This window comes from Dendropsophus ebraccatus, chromosome 7 (assembly GCF_027789765.1).
Source record: "Dendropsophus ebraccatus isolate aDenEbr1 chromosome 7, aDenEbr1.pat, whole genome shotgun sequence".
Taxonomy (NCBI): domain Eukaryota; kingdom Metazoa; phylum Chordata; class Amphibia; order Anura; family Hylidae; genus Dendropsophus; species Dendropsophus ebraccatus.
Window position 1 is genome coordinate 135,607,990 of NC_091460.1, and position 24,905 is coordinate 135,632,894.

At 42.0% G+C, this 24,905-nt stretch overlaps 1 protein-coding gene across 1 annotated transcript in view; it reads left to right on the forward strand.

Annotated features, from left to right (window-relative positions):
* Positions 1-24,905, forward strand: part of BBS12 (Bardet-Biedl syndrome 12) — a 130,998-nt gene that overhangs the window by 29,066 nt on the left and 77,027 nt on the right. The window lies entirely within an intron of this gene.

Sequence of the window (24,905 nt, forward strand, 5' to 3'; positions counted from 1 at the left end):
TGCTGCTAATATTAATTTACTAATTCTTAAAAAAAAAAAAAAAAAAAAAAAAAGAGGAAGAAGACATATTCATATTGCATAGATGCATGTCATGCAGTGCTTTTTTAAATATAGAGTGGATGTATAAAATGGATCAGCCATAACTATAAAACCAATGACAGGCATACTAAATATCTACTAACAATGGCATTTGTTCTTGACAGTTGTTCTTGATATTGATGTGCACGTGGGAGCCATGACGTGGCATGACAAGGCACATGCAGGCAATACGGGAGGATTGGAGACCTAGCAATGTCTTGAGTCGGTTTTATAGAGACTCCATCGAAATGATGGCATAAATATTCCCAGATAAGAGGCACACTGCTTAAATGGTTGCAGTAGACTCAGCAGAACACAAATGCAAAATCAGATGTGCTATTGTCCTTCACCGTACATTAGTTAAGCCAGTGCATGGTCTCTTGGGGCTGTATTACATGGAGCGATAATCTGCAGAATCAGGCCGATTCAGCAGATTATCGCTCCAACGGTCAGCTGATGCAATGATCATCAGCTGATCGTTGTCATTTATTCCAACCTAAAAATCAATGGCTTTTGGGTGCGCATCACTACATGTAATAGCAATTTGCAGCCGATGGCTGACAACCGCGCTCTTAGGGGGACATTTATTTAGGAGTCTAATGTGTGCAACTATTCTAATGGAGATTGGTGTGTATTTTGTTCCAATAGCTTGTGACTGATTCATTAAAATCGCAAATATGAAAAAACTGCGCAGTTATATTCACCTGGTACTGACCAGACGTAAGCCTGCACCTGTTTGTGCGACTTTTTAAAAAGTCGCAAGTGATAAATTGGGCGTTAATCCCGGATTATACGAACTTTTGGGTGAATGCCCAAAACAGGCATATTAAAAAAAAGTTGCATCTAAAAAATATTCACCTGGTTCATAAATTTATACTGGTTTATAAATAGACCAAAAATGGGTGAAAATGGGTGAAAAATCCAATTATTTACCGAAAAATAGGGCAAAGCCCTTGATAAATTCCCCCATTAGTGTTCTTCACGCTTCTGCCTGGTTCCCGCAGCCTCCGCTGGAACTTCTGAAGTAAGAAGCCGCTCAGCCAATCACTGGCAGAGAAGGGAACACCGCGGCCAATGATTGGCTGTGCGGCCTGTCAGTTCAGGGAACGGCTCTGAAGTTCCAGCGGCGGCTGCCGGCAGAAGCGAGAAGACCGCGGGAGCATGGACAGGTATGTATAAACTTTATTATTTTACACTTCTAAAGCAAGGGCTGATTACAGTATAAACAGCCATTGCTGCACGATTATGGTGTAATAGTCTCAGTAAGCGAGCACCGATCTAGCAGATTGGCACTCACTTACATTAGTGATCGATTAGAGCCGTGTAATACAACGCTTACTCTAAAGCAGGAAGGTCCTGGAGCATAGCAAAGAACTTGTGTAATAGTACATCCACAGATGTGTCTCTGTGTCTCCCTAAAAAGAATAGACTGATTTTATGAAGCTACAATAAAAGTTACGTTTTATGGTGAGTGCCCTTCCGCTATTCCTTCTATTATTTACATTCACAGATGGTCACGGTTGTTGGCAGACTAGCATGAGGGCTCCCAAAAGTCTATCCCATGATCCATGGGCACAACATGTGTAGATGGTAATGGTTCCCCTAGGGCGACCCTAAGAATAGTGGCTGGCCTGATGATAGTTGGGATGTTTGGGATGTTGAGGTGCAGGAAAAGAAAAAAAATAGATGGAGATAAACCATGCCACAGTCTTATAATTAGCTTGTAAATCACCAGTACAATGCAAGATCAGTCCCTTGAAACACAACAATCCAACAAATTGGCCGGGGTAGGGGATCATTTACTCTATAATTCTTACGCAAGTAATTCACTTGTCCACTAATTCTCCACTGGTTTACTCCCAGCAGAGCCCAGAAATGGCATTACTACACACTGAACTGGGCTTTCATGCCCACTGTGGGGCACAGGTCCTGCCACTAACTGGAATGTTCCCCATGTTAAGCTGTGGAGTAGTTAAGTGAATTGGCTCCCTCAAACAGTCAATACAAAGGTGCATAATGGTGTCAAGCAACACAATCACACGTGAACAATATACAATATAAACACCTGACAACCAATTTGCACACCTCATGGGACACACAGTGGGACACTGCAACAGTTTGCGCATATAGATCTGTCAAGCTGTATTCTGGTTCCCATGCCAGCTGCCAAAAGTGCCTATAATGGGCTTATGAGCAACAGAATAGGACCATGAAGCTGTGGAAGAAGGTGGCTTGATCTAATAAATAACATCTACATAATTTAGATAAAGAGATGGCACCAGGATGCATTATGGAAGAAGGGAAGCCAGAGGAGGCAGTGTGATACTTTGAGTAATGTTCTGCTGAGAAACCGTGAATCCTGAAAATCTTACCTTGTCACATACTTTTCATCTAAACAATACCACAGACAAAATAGACCCCATGGCAATGGTGTTCTTTAATGACTATCCCCTCTTAAGCCTTGATGCAGTAGTAAGTGCAGGGAAAAAAAGCACTTTATAAGCATTTCCCGTAATAAGTGTATATTGGGGATTTGTATAACTTTTGGGGGGCAATACAATACTTTAATAAAAATTTTCACTGGACTTTTAAGGAATATGACAAAGAGTTCAAGATTCCAGCTGATTCGGGCAAAATCAATTGAGGAACTGATCATTGTCTGATTATTATCTTTCAGCAAGTTTATAAATCATTGATGGCTGATGACAATGTAAAGAAAATAATAAACATACTTACCTCTCCAGGCTCCCCCAGAGTCCTGTTGCCTTTTCTCCATGTTCCCAAGCTCACCGCAAGCTTCTGAAGCTGTCTCTAAAGTAACAGGCCACTTAGCCAATCACTGGTCATGGTGCTTTCCTGTCTCAGCCAGTGTCTCAGCCTTTCTAAGTCCAGAGATGTCCTGGATGTCTCCTACATTGTGCGTCTTATACAAGAAGAGCTACTTACTGTCTGTTTCTCATGTAAGGCTGGGGCTAACATCTTACAGGCTTGTCAATTTTGTTGGTCTCCCTATCACATCCATATAATTAGAGGTTAGACATGAGCGAACCTCAAGCACGCTCGGGCTCTGAACCCGAACATTTGGCATTTGATTACTGGTGGCTTATTCAGTCACCGGTAATAAAATGCCGCACGCTCAGGCTCAGAACACAAGCATACCCAAGATTCGCTCATCTCTACTGGAAATCCACCCTGCAGGTTGCTAGTCAAATACAGCAAAGGTGCCGAAACCTTTGTACCTTGTTAGAGACATTTTACAATGAGTAAGGGGCCATTCACGCTACGGAATTTGAGCCAAATTTCCAGCAGAGTCCGCTAAAAGTTCTTCCTGTCCCATTCATTCAATAGGATGTCTCACGCACACTCTGCCATTTGCCCAACGAATTGACATGTCTGAATAAGACATGCAAAAATACTGCAGAGACACCATGACATGTTTCTCAACGTCAGTGAGCTAGCCAGACCTTCCTCCAGGAAGGAACATCCAAGCCAAGGAGGGTCTCCAGTCAAAGAAACCACCTTCCAAGAAACCACAATCCCTGAGGTCAACCATCATTCTCTTGAATGCACTTACTAGGCATTGCTCCCACTACCCAGAATCCTACTCCACACTGATGAGGTGCAAATACCCCGAAACAGCTGTCTATGGATGGATACCTTGCTGGGGTATCCTGTCATTTTTTGATTGTGGCTTGTTGGAAGGTGGTTTCCTTTACTGGAGACCCCCCTTGGCTTGGTTGTTCCTTCCTGGAGGAAAGTCTTGCTAACTTACTGACGTTGAGAAACATGTTATGGTATCTCTGCAGTATTTTTGCATATTTGATTTCCCAGGGGGCAGTGTTCCTAGACTTAATAGTGTTGAGAAACAAGTGATGGTGTCTCCGCTGTGTTTTGGTTGGTCTCTCTGAAGTCAATCATCATTCTCTTGAGCGAATGGGACAGGCGTAACTTCAAGTGGAGTCTGTGCTGCTCAAATTCCTCTCAAATTCCGTAGTGTGAACAGACCCTAATGGTCAAGATCCTCATTAAGCTCAAAGATGGGTCGATAGACATCAAAAGGAGAGAAACATGAACATGAAACATGAATGGTAGTGTTATACCATTAAAAGAGTAGACACAATCGACCAAATATCATAAAGGGAAGACAAATGACCAATGTGCTGCATGGATATCAATATTAATATGATAATCTGTATGTGATTATAGTTAACCTATAATAGTTAAAAAAAAAAACAGTCATAAAAAAAAGAAAACATTTGATATGTCAAAGATATATCAAACGTTTTAATAGGTCAGGGGCTGAGTGTTCTCTCTCACCTGTGTGTCACATGACCTGGATGAACTCCCAATGCAAGCCTATGGGCCCTCTAGGTCTCATAGACTCAGAGTGAGCATCTGCACTAACCTAAGATTAGAGATGAGCGAACTGGGTTCGGGTTCGAGACCATCCGAACCCGAACGATCGGCATTTGATTAGCGGGGGCTGCTGAAGTTGGATAAAGCTCTAAGGTTGTCTGGAAAACATGGATACAGCCAATGACTATATCCATGTTTTCCACATAGCCTTAGGGCTTTATCCAACTTCAGCAGCCACCGCTAATCAAATGCTGAAAGTTCGGGTTCGGATGGACTCGAGCATGCTCCAGGTTCGCTCATCTCTACCTAAGATGTGTATACTAGTACTAGTCCAGGTATAATGTAAGTAAGCCTATGCAGACTTAGGCCGTGTTCACACAATGTATGTTTTGCATAAATCACGGCCGTTGTTGCAATTTGCAACAGCAGCTGTGATTTATACAAAGCATATGTTGTATTGGAATGAATGGAATCCCAGCCAGAGTGCATACACATAGTATATGCTCCAGCCAGGATTCCATCTTGCCACACGAAAAACTGACATGTCATTGAATAGCCACTGCACAGAACATGTCAGTTCACACAATGGAATGTGCGGCTCCGGCCGCACGCTCCATTGTGTGCAGCGGTGAATTGGGATGCAGGCGCACACAGAAGCACCCGAATCCGAATTCACCAGAAATGAAGATCATTCGGCTGGTACTGTAGTACCAGCCGGGATGATCTTCAGTAACGCCGGCCGTTCTGTGACCCGGCCGGGTCACAGAACGGCCGGTGTTATACCATGTGTGAACCCGACCTTACAGCTCATGCATATAATGTAGGAAGTTGATCTTTTGCATAGGCTTGCCTTCTTCCCTTTAATAAAGCTCCTATAAAATATAGTATCACATACACTATAGTATGCTTGTAATGTAGGAATATTGTATATGAATGCAGTATCTATAAATTCCTGCTGATGAGTTTTAGGATGGTCTTACATCACTGTGAACTCACAGAGGAAGTACGAGAGGAATTTCAGAGAAGATGCCTTGTGGGTGGGAGCCGACCACATTATCCTCAGTGATAACACACACATCTCTAACCAAACTACAATGAAGAAATTGAGGAACCTGAATGAATGCGATTTCATCATGTATTGTTTAACCTTTGTGACAGAAGTTTCAATGAGTGTGCTCATACTGTATGGAGCCTTCCAGCAATCTCTAGGAAATTCAGAGGATTTGCCTCTTTTATTCTGACACATACGTATTATTTTCTAGTAGCGCTCTTATTCTTGTGTAAGGGAATGAATTGTTTCCTGTTTTGAGGCTATTTTTAATTGCTGTGATGGTAATCAGCGATGACATGGGTGCCGACCGGCATTACCCCTAATACATGACATAATAGAGAAGCTTCATCATATTTAATAATAATTACACTGTATGACACACATGAGGATTTTTTTTCCTGATGTTAGTGCTTTTGTTATAACTGACCCTGTTGGGATCTCGGTTCCTAAAGTGTCACTGTCGTTTAATTTTTATTTTTATTTTTTTGCAGAAATCAATTGTACGGGCGATTTTAAGAAACTTTGTAATTGAGTTTATTAGCCGAAAAATGCATTTTTATCATGAAAAAGCAGTTTGAAGCTCTCCCCCCTGTCTTCATTGTTCTCTATGGAGAGGAGAGGGGTGGAGGGAGATTAGGCACCAAAACAGGACAAAAAAGAGGTAATTTACAGCTACATCACTTGGCTATCTCCTCTGAAGTCAGCACTGATCTCTCTGACCTCTGAATACCGTCTTTCATGCAGCTACCACTGAGTAATCCTTTGTTCTCTGCTGCCGACTAATCTCCCCCCTCCCTCCGCTTAAAAAGCGATTTTTAACGACTAATGATAAGCTATCGCAAACTAGATTGTTTATCGTTAACCTGAAATCATTCACCATATTACACAGAACGATAGTCGTTTACTGCGATAGTTACTGCGATCGTTTCCTCCTTCTGATCCCAGCGAAACAATGAACGATGTGCAATTACACTGAATGATTAGTGAAAAAATGTGGAACTACAGCAAACGATTAGCAACGATTTTAGGTTCAGATCTAAAACAACAATCAACGACACACGAACGATATTTTTAATCGTTGCAGAGGACGATTATCCTTTAAATTCAAACGATATACCGATTTTTCGCATGATAATCGTCCCGTATACTCTATCCTGGTTTTCCCCCTGCTCTGACCTTTTGGCTTGTGACGTGACTTCTCTTTGGATTACGTTTTTTGTACTTTTGCTGCCTACTGGGCCTGTTCAACCATCCCTACTTCTTTGTCTGTTTGTTCTTTGTCGGCACATACCTCAAGTCAGGGACGGTCGCCCAGTTGTCCACATCCGCTTGACTGTAGCAAGTAAGGGAGGGTCAGAGGGCGAGGACAAGTGTAGGGTTCACTGTTGATGTCTTTCCCATCCCTTTCCTGGCCGAGTGAACCACTATTCATAACAGCATCATTCATTTCATAAAACTCTGGGAAATGTGTAAGTGCAAAAAATAACAGTTTTGAATTTATTTTATTAGATTTTTATTACTAAAATGATTGGGCATTTTGAAAGATGATAAATATCAGGGTAATTTCTAGAGAGTTTAACGCGAATGTACAAGCAGGTACATCACTTAAAGATCTTTACATCAATAGACTGGCACTGGCGGGGGGAGGGGGGGGTGCATCAGGCTGGGGCGGCGCCAGTCTGTTGGCGTAAAGATCTTAAAGCAATAAACCTGCTGGTACATTTGCTTTAAATAATATGGTGGATGTTCAATAACTTATCAAAAGTGATACTGCCCAAACAGTACCCTTATTGTGATACCGCTTTACAATGACTAAGTTAGGCTGCTTTCATGATGAATTTGAAAGTTTATAAAATAAAAAGAAGAAACAAGGAAAATAATAGACAACTTTCATTTCTAGGGCATTGAATCCGTATGCACTTTTAGGTGTTATGTCAGCCACATCTTATTCATTTGTCTGTAGATATTCTTGCAAATGGAGTAAACAAGAAAGGCCATGTTCACACAACGTTTTTACTGCTCCGTTTAAAATGACGTCTGTCATTTTGAGTCTAAAATAACGGATGTTATTTAGCAGCCTGGCCTTCCCTTAGTGCAATGACAGCTGTTGGTACATTGTTCTAGTTTGGTTACGAAATTCCCTTTGGGTGCGGCTTAATTGAAAAGTCCATTGCATTTAATAGTAAAAACGGAGAAAGAATAGTAACAAAAAAAAAAAACTGTGTGTGAACAACTAATAAAAAACGTCCGCTGTTTGCAAAAGCCGTCCGAAAAAAATTGTCATGATTGTTATTTTGACGTCTGCGGTGATAATGTCCGTTATTCAATACATTGTGTGAATTGGACGTCCATCATCACATTGACTTCAATGCATTGCTTTGAAGTCAATTGAATCGCGGCAAAATCGGACGTCTTTTTAAATAGCAAAATGGTCCGCCTTTTCTCTATTTTTGACGTTGTGTGAACATAGCTAAAAACTGAAATATCTCATGGTCATAAGTATTCAGACCCTTTGCTCAGTATTGAGTAGAGGCCCCCTCCCTTTTGAGCTAGTACAGACCGGAGTCTTCTTGGGTATGCAACAAGTGCAACACGTTTTTCACCTTTGGATTTGGGGATCCTTTGCCATTCTTCCTTGCAGATCCTCCTTGTCATTGATCCTCCATCAATGACCATAAGCACACAGCTAAAATAACAAAGCAGCGGCTTCAGAACAACTCTGTGACCATTCTTAGCGTGCCCAGCCAGAGCCCTGACCTCAACCCAATTGAGGATCTCTGAAGAGAATTGAAAATGATGTCCACCAATGTTCACCATCCAACCTGAGATAACTGGAGAGGATCTGCAAGGAAGAATGGCAGAGGATCCCCAAATCTAGGAGTGAAAAATATGTTGCATCATTCCCAAGAAGACGCCTGGCTGTACTATCTCAAAAGGGTGGTGGCTTCTACTCACTACTGAGCAAAGGTTCTAAATACCTATGACCATGTGATATTTCAGTTTTTCTTGTTTAACCCCTTAACGACAAAGGGCATATCTGAACCTGTAGCCCGGGACCGCGGCTATTAGCGGGCACGGTCCGATCGCCGTGCCCGCTAATAAGGTAATCAGACGCAGCTGTCAAAGTTGACAGCTGCATCCGATTACCGGATCCAGCGCTTCCCTGGTGTCTAGTGGCGGAGATCACTCCCCCGGGACGATTTTCCCGGAGGAGCGATCTCCGTATCTATTACCTGCCGGGGTCCGCTCCAAGATAGCGCTGACCCCGGCTCGGCACTCGTTTGTTTTCGGCTGCAGCAGCCGAAAGCAAACGAGTTCCGATCTCATTGATCTTTGCTGTATAAGTATACAGCAAAGATCTCAATGAGAGATCAAAGTGTATATACTAGAAGTCCCCTAGGGGGAATAACCCTAACCCCAGGGGGAATAACCCTAACCCCAGGGGGGGGCTTCTAGTATATGTGTAAAAAAAAAAAATAAAGTGTTGTTGTCAATAAAAAGCCCCCTCCCCTAATAAAAGTCTGAATCACTCCCCTTTTCCCAGGTTATAAATAAAAATAAATAAATAAATAAACATGTTTGCTATCGCCGCGTGCGTAATCGCCCGAACTATTAATTTATCACATTCCTGATCTCACGCAGTAAACGACGTAAGCGCCAAAATATCCCAAAGTGCAAAATTGCGCATTTTTGGTCGCATCAAATCCCGTAAAAATTGTAATAAAAACTGATCAAAAAGTTGCATATGCGCAACCAAGGTACCGATAGAAAGTAAACATCATGTTGTAAAAAATAACACCTGACACAGCCCCATAGACCAAAGGATAAAAGCGCTATAAGCCTGGGAAAGGAGCGATTTTAAGGAACATATATTTGTGAACAATGGTTTGAATTTTTTACAGGCCATCAGATACAATATAAGTTATACATGTTACATATCGTTTTAATCATAACAACTTGAGGAACATATATAACAAGTCAGTTTTACCCCAGGGCAAATGGCGTAAAAACAAATACCCCTCAAATAAACAAAATGCGTTTTGTTTTTGTCAATTTCACAACACATTTATTTTTTTTCTGTGTACTTTAAAAATTCCGCCTGTCATTGCAAAGCACAATTAGTGGTGCAAAAAATAAGGGCTCATGTGGTTTTCTAGGTGGAAAAATGCAAGTGCTATGGCCTTTTAAGCACAAGGAGGAAAAAACAAAAACTCAAAAATCGAAATTGGCCCAGTCCTTAAGGGGTTAATAAATTTGCAAAAATATCTATTTTTCTGTCAAGATGGGGAGCAGAGTGTACATTAATGAGTAATGAACTTACTAAATGGCTGCAATTAAACAAACAGTGAAAAATGTAAGGGGGTCTGAATACTTTCCGTACCCACTGTATAATGCAGGTTGATATGATTAGGGTGATACCTCATTTATTGTAAATGCGCTTTTACTTTACTTCTTTTTGACAATGATGCTACTATTTAAGCACAGGATAAACCACATGATAATTTTATAGTTAAGGTTGCTCCACTGGCCTGTCTAGTACAGTACTCAGGATAGTGCCCCATCTCTACCAAGGGCACTTGGTATAACTGTAAATAGAAAATGTCTGTCTTTTTTAAAGGGGTACTCCAGCAAAAATCTTTTTCTTTTAAATCAACTGCTTTACAAATCTATATAACTTTCTGAAACCAGTTGATTTAAAAGAATTTTTTTCACTGGCGTACCCCTTTAATAATTTTTCACATTTTATTTATTTTTTTTTCCAATTTATTTTTATTGTTTTAAACACACATAAAAAAGTAACAACAGTCACCGCCACCACAACATGGCAAGTGCCTCAAAACATTACAAATATTACATTAATTCCCACACCCCACAACGTTTTACATTTTGTTAAACTTTTTTTTTTTTTTCTTTTAGTCCTACCAGGGAATTTGAACATGAAAACTAAAACACTTCTGTATTGATGTGTATTATGCCAGCATAATGGCATCAGCATCCTATGATCACATTGTGGGAAATGGGCCTGGTGGACAGTGGGATGACAGAAAGAACCTCTAGATGCCATGGTCGCTATTGACCGCTGCATCTAAATAGTTAAATCGCTGGGATTGAATATTGGAGATGTCTCCAATCTCGGCCATTGTAGCAGAAGGTCATTTGTAATGTACAGGATCGTTTCTCTTCTCCCGTCACAATTTTTCCCTGAAGGGTGTCCATTCTGGAAAATAGGCTTCTAAAATATAGATCAGGTCCTATTTTCAGTTGGATTTCCGGCACAGATGCCCCATGGAAGTCTATGGGAGCATCTGGAATTCTGGATAGCTCCTGATGCACATCCAGAAACTCCTCTACAAGGACATTTATAAATATCGTAGAATTGGTGAAACCCACTGGTGACTTTTGTTCAATGGTTTATCTGACACTGTAAACCAAAGATACAATTCAGATATGAACATAGATGGACAAAGATAATGTAATAGTATAAAGCAGAGACAACAAAGAGGCAATATTTAACCCCTTCCCATCAGTAACATGTATATATATACGTTCCTGACTGAGGGGCTTATGATGTGTGCGGGACCGCTGCAATCTATAGTGATCGCGGCGTTTAGGGTACTCAGTCACAGAACAAGCTTCTGTCACTGAGTGATGCTGCGGGGATCCCGATCGCACGTACCAACGGGCGGGGGTAAGCCTCTTACCTCCGTCCTGTCAGATCAGCCATCTATATATAGAGTCTGCTCTCAGGCAGGCTCTATACATAGATCGCCGATAACACTGATCTATGCTATGTTATGGCATAGCATAGATCAGTACATGCAATCTATTGATTGAATGTTTTACAGTGATAAAAAGTGTAAAAAAAAGTGTAATAAATTTTTTTTAAAAAAGTATTAAAAAACCTTATAAACCCCCTCTCAATAAAAGTTTAAATTATCCCCTTGCCCATAAAAAAAAAATACGAAAAAATAAATAAATAAGTAAACATATTATATAACGTAGCGTATCTATTAAAATCAAAAATTTTCTGTTACACCAATATGATATTAATAAAAACTAGAGATCATGGCTCAAAAAATGACACCCCAACCAGCCCTGTAGGTGGAAAAATAATAGCGCTATGGCTCTTAGAAAGTGAGGAGGAACATTGCATTAATTTGACTCGGACATCCGGGCATCAAAGGGCTCTGTCTTGAAGGGGTTAATAAGGGAGTTAAGAGATACAATTTCTCAATTGGTGAAATCTGTCCTGGCCTAATTAATACATTCTGGTTAACATTCTGTGCCTCCTTGCCTTGCCGGTGATTGACAGCCCTAACCTCCTGTCTCAATTCTTGATTGTCTGCCCCAATCACCTTTACCTTCAGTCATTCTCTATGCCTGATGCCTGCTATAGCGTATACATATTGTGCCTGTACTCGCTTCCTTCCCTGTGATAAGCTATCCTGACTTGTTGGTTTCCTGACTTTGACTTGTGTCCCTGACTACGTGTTTGTCTCCTGACTTGGTCTGTATTTTTGCCCTCATTTTTTTTTTTTTAAACTCTGGTTTGCCTCATTGACCCAGTTTTTTTGCCCAGTGACTTTGTACTGGTTTTTGCCTCTCCTGGTTTGAGTCTAGCTTGCTGACCACCGATCATTGTGTACATTTGTCCTTCTCTTGCAATTGTCAAATTAGTCTCATATTCGTCTCATGTCCCATTCCATCGATATAAGGGTACTATTTCACGAGCCGAGGAGATCGCTGCTAGGTCGCCGCTCGTTTACTGGGCCTATTACACGGCCCGATGATCGTTGAGCGAGGGCTGCAAGGACATCGTTACCGATGTCCTTGCAGCCCTTGCAGAATACATTACCTGTCAGGTCTTCTGCTCCGCTCCGTCCTCCTCCCCGGGTCCGGCGCGCTCTAGCTTCAGAATGGCCTGTCAGCTGACCGGCCACTCAGCCAATTACAGGCCGCGGGGGTCCTGGCCTGTGATTGGCTGAGCGCTCCGTCAGCTGACAGGCCATTCTGAAGCCAGAGCGCGTGGGACCCGGGGAGGAAGACAGAGCAGAGCAGAAGACCTGACAGGTAATGTATGCTGCTGCTTCTCAAATCGCCGGTCGCCCGCCGTGCACCGCTATTCAACCGTAGCGATGCGCGGTGGGGGAACGATGATTTTAGGTCTGGCCCTAAATGAACGATCAGCCGATGACCCGATCATTGGCTGATCGTTCTCTCTATTTCACAGAGCGATAATCGGCCGAATGGGGCCGAATGGGAATAGGGGAATTGTGGAATAGGGCCCTAAGAATAGGGGACGCCTGCAAATTGGGTGGTAGGCAGGGACAGTGTGTGTGGGACATCAGGGCTGCACTTGTCTCTGTGTCACCTGTGTGTACCCTCACCTGTCCTCTCTATTTGTAGTCATGACCACTTAATAAGCAATAAGCAATTCATAAAGGTAATTAGTTGCTATAAATGGGCTTTTATGGTACGTGTTAACCCATTCCCTGATGCATTGTGGGCCTTGGTGAATAAATCATTTTCTTTATTTTACAGGGAATCAGATGCAATTCATGTTCAAAACTGCTGAGATTGTTATATAGCTTTTAGGACACGGAGAAACTTTACATCTCCATATATATCCACCTGTGTTCCCAGAATGTAGAAAAATTGCTTTTATTCTTCAGTGCAAAGTGAGAGGCTTTCCCAAGAGTAGTTTTTTTTTTTATTTTTTTTTTTTATAAATATGGAAATGTTATATCTGTAAGTACATTCTTCAAAGGCAACTCTAATATGGCCGAAAATAGAGATCTTACTGACACTGAAAAAACAACACCCTTTTGACATGTGGTCAACTTTGTTAGTAGTCGTGAGTTGGGTCGTACAAAACGTGTGAAAACAAAGGCACAAAATAACCCCATGAAAACCCTGAAAACATTTTAGCCTCTTATGCCACTATTTTGCGGAACTGCAACTATCCTGGAATCCCCTTGTACAAGATGCCTTACTAATATTAGTACTAATACTAATTTACATGTATTTGAAATTCTTGGCTTTTTTAACACTAGTGTATAATTAATTAAATGGCTAAACGTGGTGTCAGTCATGTGACCCCCTGATATTCAATCAGGATTCACCAGACATGTAGCAGAAAAGTATTGTAGTAGTTTATTGAGGAGCAGAACATATACATTATTATAACCTATAGAAACATATAAGCACCATGGGAGATATGTATGAAAAGGCATAAATGCCTTTTTTTAGGCGCAGATGGGGCAGATCGGCGTAAAAATATTTGCTAATGGTATTTTTGCAAATATTTTTTTCACATCTGCCCCATCTGCGCCACCTTTGCCAGTGGGGCAGTGAGGGGGCGTTACGGGGGGTGCGGTCTCTGGGTCCGCTGCATTTATCATTTTTCTGGTGGAAAAATAATAATGAAACCTACGCCAGCTCTGAGCTGGCGTAGGTTTAAAAATTTTCACACCGGTGGGCTCCGTGCGCTCGGGTTTTATGTAGAGACAATACGCCTCTATATAAAACCCCTGAGCCCCGGGCTGCGGCGACATTTGTAAGCCCGGCGTAAAAAACACCCGACTTTATAAATGTCCCCCCATGTCTTGTTAGTGTAGAAGTAAATCTTACATTCTTCCCTGTGTCTCCTTTTCCTTTTTTTTAACTTAAATTATTTAAACCCTTACTGACCACTCCCTGTCTGGTCCCGATGTTTTAACCCTTAGGATGCTGCAGTCAATAGCATTTTGCAGCATCTAGTTAGATGCCCAATTAAACGAAATATAAAAATACAAACTAAAAAATAATAAAATTTAAACTATAAATTACATATGATATGGTATTGGCATGTGTAGAAATGTCCAAACTACTGAGGTACAGCATTATTTATTCATACTGGTAAGTGCCATAAACAAAAAAAAAAAAAAAAAATCGCAAAAACCTGGAATAAGAAAAAACATCAAAAAGTTCTGAACAAATAGGGTGCAACAGCTACTCATCTGAGCAGGTCCAATGTAATGTTGGTTCTTCTGGCATGGAGCAACGTGGGCAAATACAGCCGGCAGTTACCTGTATAGCCTAATATCAAAAGTGTTCAGTCCACAGGTCCATAAAAATTCCAAGTTTTATTTGTCAAACATTAAAAACACGCTCCTTAACCCCCTCCCGCCGCCGCACTGTTAATTAATCAGGCATCAGGCATAGGCTGCAGCAACGTTAATTAACGCTCTATGAGGACACAGGTGCAGGAGCTGCGCCTGTGTCATCCGCGGTGGGTCCCCGGTTTCCTGGCTACGGAAGCCGTCGGGGGTCAGGAGGGAAGGCAGGGCGCACAGGGCACATGCCTGTGAGTGCTGCCCCCTCCCCTCTCTCCCCTGCCGCTGTTACAAGGTAGTAACAGCAGCAGGGGACAGAGGAGAGGGGGCAGAGATACGGACATCAGCTTATTGGATCTTTATGATCCCATAAGCTGATGTCAAAACACGACCTGGGCATTGAGGCATCAATGATCCCAGGTTGTGAAAGGGTTAATCATGGCCATGAATGAGGGGCTAGTCCCCGCAATGCGTCTGCATGTTTTTATTGTTTTGTTATCTTTAAAGATTTTTGACAAATAAAACTAGGATTTTTTTTATGAAGCTGTGGACTGAACATATTATTGAACACAATATTGATATTAAAAAGTTCTATCAACTACAAAATGGTCCCAATTAAAACTGAACTGCATAAAATCAAGCCCAGATTTTTAAGCTGAAAAAAATTATATCTAAAGTGTACGTGTCAGAATATCACAATGCAAAGCAACTTGACATTTTTTTAAAATGCTATGAAAAAGTGTTATAAATGTGATAAGTTTGTAACTGCACCAACAGAACACATTTAACATATATCTTTTTACTGTACTGAGAATTCATAAAAATATTTACACCCCACAAGTTTGGGTAATTCCTTTTTTTTTCCAATTTCAGCCCAAAAATAATAATAATACTTTTTTTTGTTTGTTTTGCAAGACATCATGTTGTAGAAATATTTAAAGCAAAACTTACCCTGCAAAAAAATGAACCCTCATACAACATACGACTGAAAATGTAAATGTTATAGATCTTAGAGGAAGAGGAAAAAACAGAAGAGAAAAATAGAAAATCACCGTAGTAGAAAGAGGCTAAAAGAATTAAAAATATAGTACAAAAATGTAAAATAAGTAATTATGCAGTTTAAGATTATGTTCAGACAACGTAAAAATAAGGGTAAAATACGGACTTATTTTACCCTTATTTTTACGTTGTGTGAACTAGGCCTAAAAATATTTTATTGCCCATTCAATACATAATAACAACTCATGCTAGGTTTCCACATGACCATTCTACCCTAGTTATAATAATTTTACATTTTATTCAATATGAAGCAAGAACTGTATTAAAAAAAAAATGCCCCAAACCACTTTTTTTTTACATAGTTTGGCTGGGTTCACACTACGTATATTTCAGTCAGTATTGTGGTCCTCATATTGCAATCAAAACCAGGAGTGGATTAAAAACACAGAAAGGATCTGTTCACACAATGCTGAAAATGAGTAGACGGCCGCCATTTAATGGCAAATATTTGCTGATATTTTAAAACTATGTATGTGCCCTCTAATGTCCACTGTCCTCCCTTTGTGCAGGTCCTAAGTGTTCACTGTCCCCCCCCTTCTATACGTGCCCTCTAGTGTACATTATTATGTCTTCTTTGCATGCCCTCTGGTGTCCACTATCCTCCCTTATGTGCATGCCCTTTTGTATCCACTGGCCTCCCCTTTGTGCATGCCCTCTAGTCTCTTCAGTTCCCCTTTTGTGTGTTTCTTCTGATTTCCACTATCTTTCCTTTTCTACCTGTCTTCTAGTGTTCACTATGCACCCTCCTGTGTGCTCTCTAGTGTCCACTATCCTCCCTCCTGTGTACTCTCTAGTGTAGACTATCCTCCCTCTTGTGTGCTCTCTAGTGTAGACTATCCTCCCTCTTGTGTGCTTTCTTGTGTCCACTATCCTCCCTCCTGTGTACTCTCTAGTGTAGACTATCCTACCTCCTGTGTGCTCTCTAGTGTAGACTATCCTCCCTCCCGTGTGCTCTCTAGTGTAGACTATCCTCACACCTGTGTGCTCTCTAGTGTAGACTATCCTCCCTCCTGTGTGCTCTCTAGTGTAGACTATCCTCCCTCCTGTGTGCTCTCTAGTGTAGACTATCCTCCCTCTTGTGTGCTTTCTTGTGTCCACTATCCTCCCTCCTGTGTACTCTCTAGTGTAGACTATCCTACCTCCTGTGTGCTCTCTAGTGTAGACTATCCTACCTCCTGTGAGCTCTCTAGTGTAGACTATCCTCCCTCCTGTGTGCACTCTACTGTAGACTATCCTCCCACCTGTGTGCTCTCTAGTGTAGACTATCCTCCCTCCTGTGTGCTTTCTAGTGTAAACTATCCTCCCTACTGAGTGCTCTCTAGTGTAGACTATCCTCCCTCCTGTGTGCTCTCTAGTATCAACTATCCTCCCTCCTGTGCACTCTCTAGTGTCAACTATCCTCCCTCCTGCGCTCTCTAGTGTCCACTATCCTCCCTCCTGTGTGCTCTCTAGTGTCCACTATCCTCCCTTCTGTGCGCTCTCTAGTGTCCACTATCCTCCCTTCTGTGCGCTCTCTAGTGTTCACTATCCTCCCTTTTGTGTGTTTCTTTTAAAGTCCACTATCCTTTCTTTTGTACCTGCTCTCTAATATCCACTATCCTCCCTATTGTATGTGCCCTTTAGTGTGCACTGCCCTTCCTTCTGTTGGGGCCCTTTGTTGTCATTTATCCTCCCTATTGTGCCTGCCCTCTACTGCCCTTCCTTTTATATGAGCCTTGTAGTGTGCACTATCCTTCCCTCTGTCTGTACCCCTGGGCGACCCTAAAGAATCTCCTGGTATCTACATAGAAAGGATTTTAGAGCTTCCAGCAACTCTTTCGGAAGGTTATATGTAGGAACTTGCTTTATCTGTGTTGGGTATCTATCGTTATTCAATCAAACTCCAAAGACCAAGGTGTTTGATTGAATAACATTTTTCAAAAAAGTAGATGTGAACAGCTTCCTAGAATTTAATAGCTGTCACCTGTCTAAGTGGCTGAAGAACGTGTCCTTTGGGCAGCATCAAAGGGTGAGGAAAAATTGTACTTTGGACTCTGACTTTAAAATACAAGCAAAAATTTTACGGGATCGCTTCTTAAATAAGGGCTATACTGAAAATCTTCTGAAGGAGGCATACAAAAATACCAGAAGAACAACCCTATCTGAACTTGTAAATAAGAATACTAATAATTATGATGAGAATGTAACCTTTATTACATCTACAAGTACTACTAATAAAAATAAGAAGAGAAAAAGGAATAGTATACAGAGTAAGGCTATGTTCACACTACGTATGAGACCGGCCGTTCCGTGACCCTGGGCGCGTCACGGAATGGCCGGTCTCTGGCCGGATCATCTCGGCCGGTACTTAAGTACCGGCTGGTTGATCTTCCCAGCCGCGGAGCTCTGATGCGGGCGCATCAGCGTGCGCCCGCATCAGAGCTTACCATAGCCCACAGTGAAGCGACAGGAGCTGCACCTGTCAGTTTTTTCCGGCGCCGCATGGGATCCCGGCCGGAGTGCATACGATGTGTGTACGCTCCGGCCGGGATCCCATTGAAGATAAGCTATGTTACACACCGCAAAACTACGGCCGTAGTTCTGCCTCGATAACTATGGTTGTAGTTTTACGTAGTGTGAACATAGCCGTAATTTGAATGTAGCTTTATCACAGAGTATAACTGTGGATCAGGTACAATCAAGGAAAAATTAAGGAAACTTTGGCCAATAATTCTTAACGATCCCATCCTGAACACTATCGTACCAAAAAATCCTATTGCAATTTTCCGAAAAACAAGAAATCTACGAAGTAGTTCCTCAGCTGGGAGTCTGGAGGGAACACACATCGCTGTCTCATCCCAAGGTGTTTGTGTTGCCCATGGATATCACCATCCCCTGAAAACTGTTCGTCATCTGTAACAGGAGAAGTGTTCAAAGCCAAAGATATGTGTAACTGCTCATCCAGTTATGTTATATACCTACTACTGCCATATTTTGGACGTACGGTCCAATCGCTGAGATGCCGGATAAATAAGTAGAGGGCAAATACAAAAACTTATTCTATAAAAAAAAAACAACTTATTTTTTTAAACATGATTTAGCTCAGGACTACGCTTTAAAACACGGGGCGATTCCACAAAAGAGAAACTATTTGTTTTGGAGCAGATGCCTGACTGGCTGAGCAGACCTGAACATCACGACCCGGGTCCCAACTTAGACCAGGAAGCAGCCGGAGACCCAGGGGACAGGAGCGGTGGAATTTGGCATCAGCGCTGGAGCCAGGGAGGTAAGAGCATGTTATTTATTTCAGCTATCCCCCCCCCCCCCCCTCCGGGCACTTTTACAAAAAAATCACCCTACCGGGACTTGTCTTTAAACTTTTTTGTAGGAAAACCAACCGCATTCAAGTGTTAAATATGCGTCATAGTTTATTCCATCCTGTATCGTTAATGGAGTAAACTACAACACTTTTGACACCAATTTCTTTCCAATTTATTTCTAATATTTGGGTACAGAGACACATAGCAATGACACATGGGAAGTCTAACCACAAGGCAGCACAGTCTTCAAATAAGTTAAAGGTAAAAGCGCTATTTTGCAGACTTTTGCAAATTTCTAAATACCGTAATAATTTGTGGAAAATCTGCTTGTTGGAGGAGTGTTCATTTGCATGGCACAGGGCCAGTTCCTGTAGTATACTGCTGGTACGGCAGATTCACTGAGAGGTGGCAGTGGATTCCCCGAAACACCAAGGGGGAGATTTATCAAACATGGTGTAAAGTGAAACTGGCTCAGTTGCCCCTATCAACCAATCAGATTCCACCTTTCATTTTCCAAAGAGTCTGTGAGGAATGAAAGGTGGAATCTGATTGGTTGCTAGGGGCAACTGAGCCAGGTTCACTTTACACCATGTTTGATAAATCTCCCCCCAAGTTTTTAGAAGAAATCCAGCGATAAACATAGCAGTACCAGCTTACTGTTCATAGCAAGGAGCTGCTTTGACAGGAATCTGTGCTCCACTTAAAGGGGTACTCTAGGCGGGAGGGCTTTTTTTTTCCAGCTATGGCCAGGGAGGGGGTGGATGAAGGCAACAAGGCAAATTTACCTCCCCGGTTCACTCGCCGGGTCCCTCATCATGCTTTTTCAAACAAAATCAGGAGTGGAACTGACAGGGCAAAATTATAATGGAAAGATTTGCCCAGTTTCTGTGTTTTTAATCCACTCTTAGTTTTGGTTGAAAAAAAGACTGACCAAAAGACTGATGGAAATGCTATTTGTGAACATAGCCTTATAGTATGGGTCATTACAAATGTGGCAATACCGAATATCTATGTTGTTTTTCCCCCTTTTTTAAAGACCTTTATCGGTAAAATGACCATTTTATAGTTTCTATTTACTTTATTTTTTCATCCTCTTAGGGAACTAAAAGCAACAATCATCTGACTTGTGGTTTGATGCCATGCCATGATTTGTACAATCACATTAAAATAGCACATTTTTTGCAGCAGTTCTATTAAATTTGTGTCCAAAAAAGCATGAGGCAACAAATATGACATGTGGCGAACATAGCCTTAGTAACTGCCTAGTCACCGCATCTCTGTTTTACTGACTTGTGTAGAGAAATAACTAGTGATGAGTGAGCATGCTTGTCCGAGCTTGGTACTCGATCGAGTATTAGGGTACCCGATGGTACTCTTTACTCGGACGAGCATCTCGCGATTCTGGAGAAAATCTCATCATCCGTTTCCTGTAAGTTTGGGAGCTATTTCTCAGCCAATAAACATGCAGGAGAATCTTTGGTACATCCTGCGATGTTGTGGGACCCATACATGTCGATAGCAGTGATTGGTTGGCCAAATCAGATGACCCTGCCATATAAAAAGCGTGTCCGGCAGTGCTCGGCTCACATGTATGCTGGAAGAGATTAGGGACAGAGCTGCTGCTGGTCAGGGAGAGCGTTAGGGAGGGAATTAGCATTCCAGTAGGCAGGGAATACTAGCGAAACAACCAAACAGCCCTTGTAAGGGCTTCAAATCGTTTTTAAATTGTATTACTACAGACAGCTGGCTGGGACTTACAGTGCAGCTACCGCAATTACGGCAGCACACTGTGGTGATCGGCTGCTGGCAGAAAGGGGACATTAGGTGTTGCATACACACCCCTATATAGGCATATCTAAGCTCCATACTGTGCAGTTTCTATAAAATGGTGAACCCCAGGGGTAAGGGTCGAGGACGAGGGCGTGGGTGTGGGGTTCCAAGTGATGCAGTTGGCAGAGGCCGTGGAGCATGGCAGGATGACACAGCAGCACCTGTTGAGGAGGGAGCAGTGGCACACCACAGACGTCCACTCCCTAGATTCTTCACTCGACCTACGGGGTTTCATGGTAGACCGATATTGAAACCGCAGCAGTGTGAACAGGTAATCACGTGGATAGCGGATAATGTGTCCAGTAACTTATCCACCACCCAGTCTTCCACGCAGTCCATACACGCTACCCAAGGGAGTGGAACCCTTGCTCCATTAGCTCAGCCTCCTTCCCCACAGCCTGGCCCCTCCAGGGAAAGAAGGGATACAGATCCTCCACCACCACCATGCTCCCAGGAACTGTTTTCTGGACCCTTCTCTGAATCTGAGCACATTTATTACAAATTTATTACAAAATCATAACAAAGACTGCACATTGTTTTGCTCATTCTGAAAAGATGAAACTCAGTGATACACAACTCTGGAAATTGTCCAAAGGTTGCGGCAATATCTTTCTCCTTAATAGTGGATTATTGGTTTTGTCTGCCCATTCCCTGCCACAGGGGCCTGCAGATCCTTGCACTGTAAGGAGATACATTCTCCTCTGGCTGTGAAGGGGCAGAACATGGCAGAAAATTGCCATTCAAAAACAGGGGAAATAAAATGAAGGAAGCTGACCTTTCCCATCTTTCCAAATGAAATACGAGAAGGATCTTCACATAAAAATGCACAAACATGTGTTTCTTTTATTACCAAATAGTGCTACAACGAACAATGCAAACTTTGCTGTCTAATGCTGTGTTTGTCTCTCTCTCACTCTTTTATTTGTACAATTTGGAAACCGAGTGGTAAACTTTGTCAGTATTCTGTTCTTAAGTGTGTGTCTGTATACAGACCTGTGTGTGTCTGTATACAGACCTGTGTCTGTCTGCTGGCATAAAATGATAACAAAACAAAAGAGGAAAAAGGAAAGAAAAATCAGACCCTGCTCAAACTAAAGAAACAAATGACAATTCTAGTTGTTGGGCAGCACATAAATAGTAAGGCAGGACCTCAAGTGATGATCCCTTTGCATGAGACAATTGCCAGATCCTCAAGGAATTAAAACCAGGATGCCTGAGCCACATCAGTTCTGCGGTTATGTTGAGTATTGTGCTGAGACAGCCACACCCCATGAACATCACATGATGCAGGGAATGTTATTCCAACTGCTACAGTCAAAGTCAAATTCAAACTTAAAACAGCAGAGGGGGGATAGGTGGTGAGTCACATGATGCAAGGAATGTTACCCCAACTGCTACAGTCAAATTCAAAGTCAAATTCAAACTCAAAACAACAGTGGGGGGTGAAGTGGGGAGTCACATGATGCAGGGAATGTTACTCCAACTGCTACAGTCAAATTCAAAGTCAAATCCAATTTAGCATCCTTGTCTTGTCCATTTCGAACCATATTATCTGTGGATTTCATCTTACGAGTGTCCTCTGTCGTACTTTCACCAGTACCTTCTACCTTCTTTGGATGTTGCTATGTTGTGTCAGGAAGAGTTTTTGGGTGGTTCATCATATGCTACCTCTGTTTTAATGGTTCCCTGTGTTCTCACTGCCATGCTGTGTCAGGCTAAATTTTGGGGTGGTTCATATGCTACCTCTGTTTTAATCCTACACTATGTGATGACTGCCATGCTGTTGCCCATAATTTGGCATAATGGTGTGATTAGGCAGCCTCAGAGGCATGCATACATGCTGCCCCTGCTGTTTCCTGTCCATTTCCGGGGTGTTTCCATCATTTTCTGAGGTTGACAGGTTTTCACACAACCTTCCCTCTACCAAGCTTGGGTCCCCTGCAAAAATGCTTGAGTTTCCTATTGACTTCAATGGGGTTCGTTACTTGTAACGAGCACCTGAGTATCGGGAAATATTCGTCTCGAGTAACGAGCACCCCAGCATTTTAGTACTCGCTCATCACTAGAAATAACCCATATGTACAGCTACAAAGATCTTACTAATACCAGGAGCTATGGGAACTCATTTCCCTGAATTTTCTTCTCTTTTGTCTGCACCATTTAGTCCGCTACTTGTCCCCACAAACTCCCACTTCACTCTCCGCTCATCCCCTAGGCTCCATTCTATGCTCAGGCAGATTCCGCCGTCCATCCAAAGAATGGTCTCCTCAGAGAGATGTGGCAATGGATGTAAAGTTCTACTACAAAGAGAAGCCCCACTAAAGGAGAACTTTGAAATTTTGTTTTTCACTAAACACACATTACAAAGTTATACAACATTAAAATGTGTGTTATTTATGTAAATGACCCCCTTTCCCATGCTTCCCCCCCTGTTGCTTGACCCGGAAGTGTAATATTTAACAATTTACATAATCACTGTCGACCCCTGTCAGTCTCTGACAACGTTTTGAGATAATTATGTCACTCTTCAGGAGGTCCGCCTGACTGCTTCACCCCTCCCTCATGCCGGCCCCCTTCCAGCACGTTATCAGCTGCTCAGTCACGATTGGCTGAGTATAACAGAAGACATCTGATAGGCTACATCCAATGAAAAGGATGCTGAGCCAATCACAACTAATGACGCGCTGGAGGGGGGGCAGCATGTAGAGTGCTGGAGAAGTCAGGCCGGCCTCCTGAAGAGTGATGTAATCGTTACAAAATGGCGGCTGGGACTGAAGGGGTCAACAGTGAGCATCTTCCTATGATGTTTTTATGTGTTTTTAAACTCTGTTGCACTATGTATGTGTTTCCTTAATAGGAAACCATTAAGACCCACCTATATAGACGCGGTACCTGCAGGCTTCTGTTGTCTCCCATCCAGATGAGTTGTGTGTGTGTATGAAATGATCATTGCTGGTCCACACTAATCGTTTGTCCTTCCTCCCCTGGTCTAAGTACTTGCACCATGTGTGTCTTTTGAATAAAGAAGGGCAGAAGAGTCAGTGTGTACCATGTTTTCTATTGCTGGGCACCCTATGGCTATGTTCACACAATGTATAACACCATCCGTTGCATGGAAATAAATAGCGTTATACTGCCAGATGCCACCGGCCGTTATTATTTTATTGCCCGTTCTAAAGAAAGGACGTTAAAATAACAAAGTGGGAACACAGCGGGAGGAATCGCATTGAATTCAATGAAATGCCGTTCCTGCAAAAAAGAACGGACACTGATTTCATTACAATCAGCGTCCATTGTTTTCTAAAAAAAAGAACATAGCTTATCTCTGCAAATACCCTGTACATGCTGGGCCATAGAGGTTTAGTCCACAGGTTATAGGACACAAGTAGTGCCGGCTATCTTTTTTTTCTATCCTAGCCTATAGGTTTGTCATGTGGTGTGAAAGTTATTTGCGCTCATTATAGTACATGTGGTCAAAGGTGTTTTTGGAGAAAAAAAAAAGCCAGGGTTGCAATAAGCAAATTAACAATCTGTGTGGGAGTCAGGCAACTGAACATTTCCATTGAACTCTAGGAAATGCTCCTAGAACTATTTTTTTTTTATGAAATACCACAATAAAGGTCCTATGCTTAAAAAACATGATTGCAATTTGCTTTAGTGCAGGTTCTAATCATGATGCATAATGGGAAAAATATATTCAAAAGTGAAAAGAATTCTGTTATTTTTAGCTTTATTAACAATACAAATAATTCCTCAAATATAAACTAAGAACTATGTAAAGCATATATAGGAGTCTTATAGCAACATTACATAAATTCCCTGCACTACATACACATGTAAAATTAACCAAAAAAATTATGATTACGGAACATTTTTAATTCACACCTAACAGTTTTCTTGTCCTCCTCATGAATAGTTTATATAAATAACTAGAGATGGGAGAAGTGAATTCCTGCTGACTCCTTAAGGAAATTTGCAAAAACTGTCTGGAGCGTCACTGGGTGAGAGAAAGGGATTAACCATAATCCCTAGCGCCTGTCCAATCAGCTGCAGGCCCCTCTGTCAGTACCTCCCCCTCTATATAAGGTGGTTCAGTAACGGAGGCGGCCAGTCGGCTGTGTATGGAGGAGAGAACAG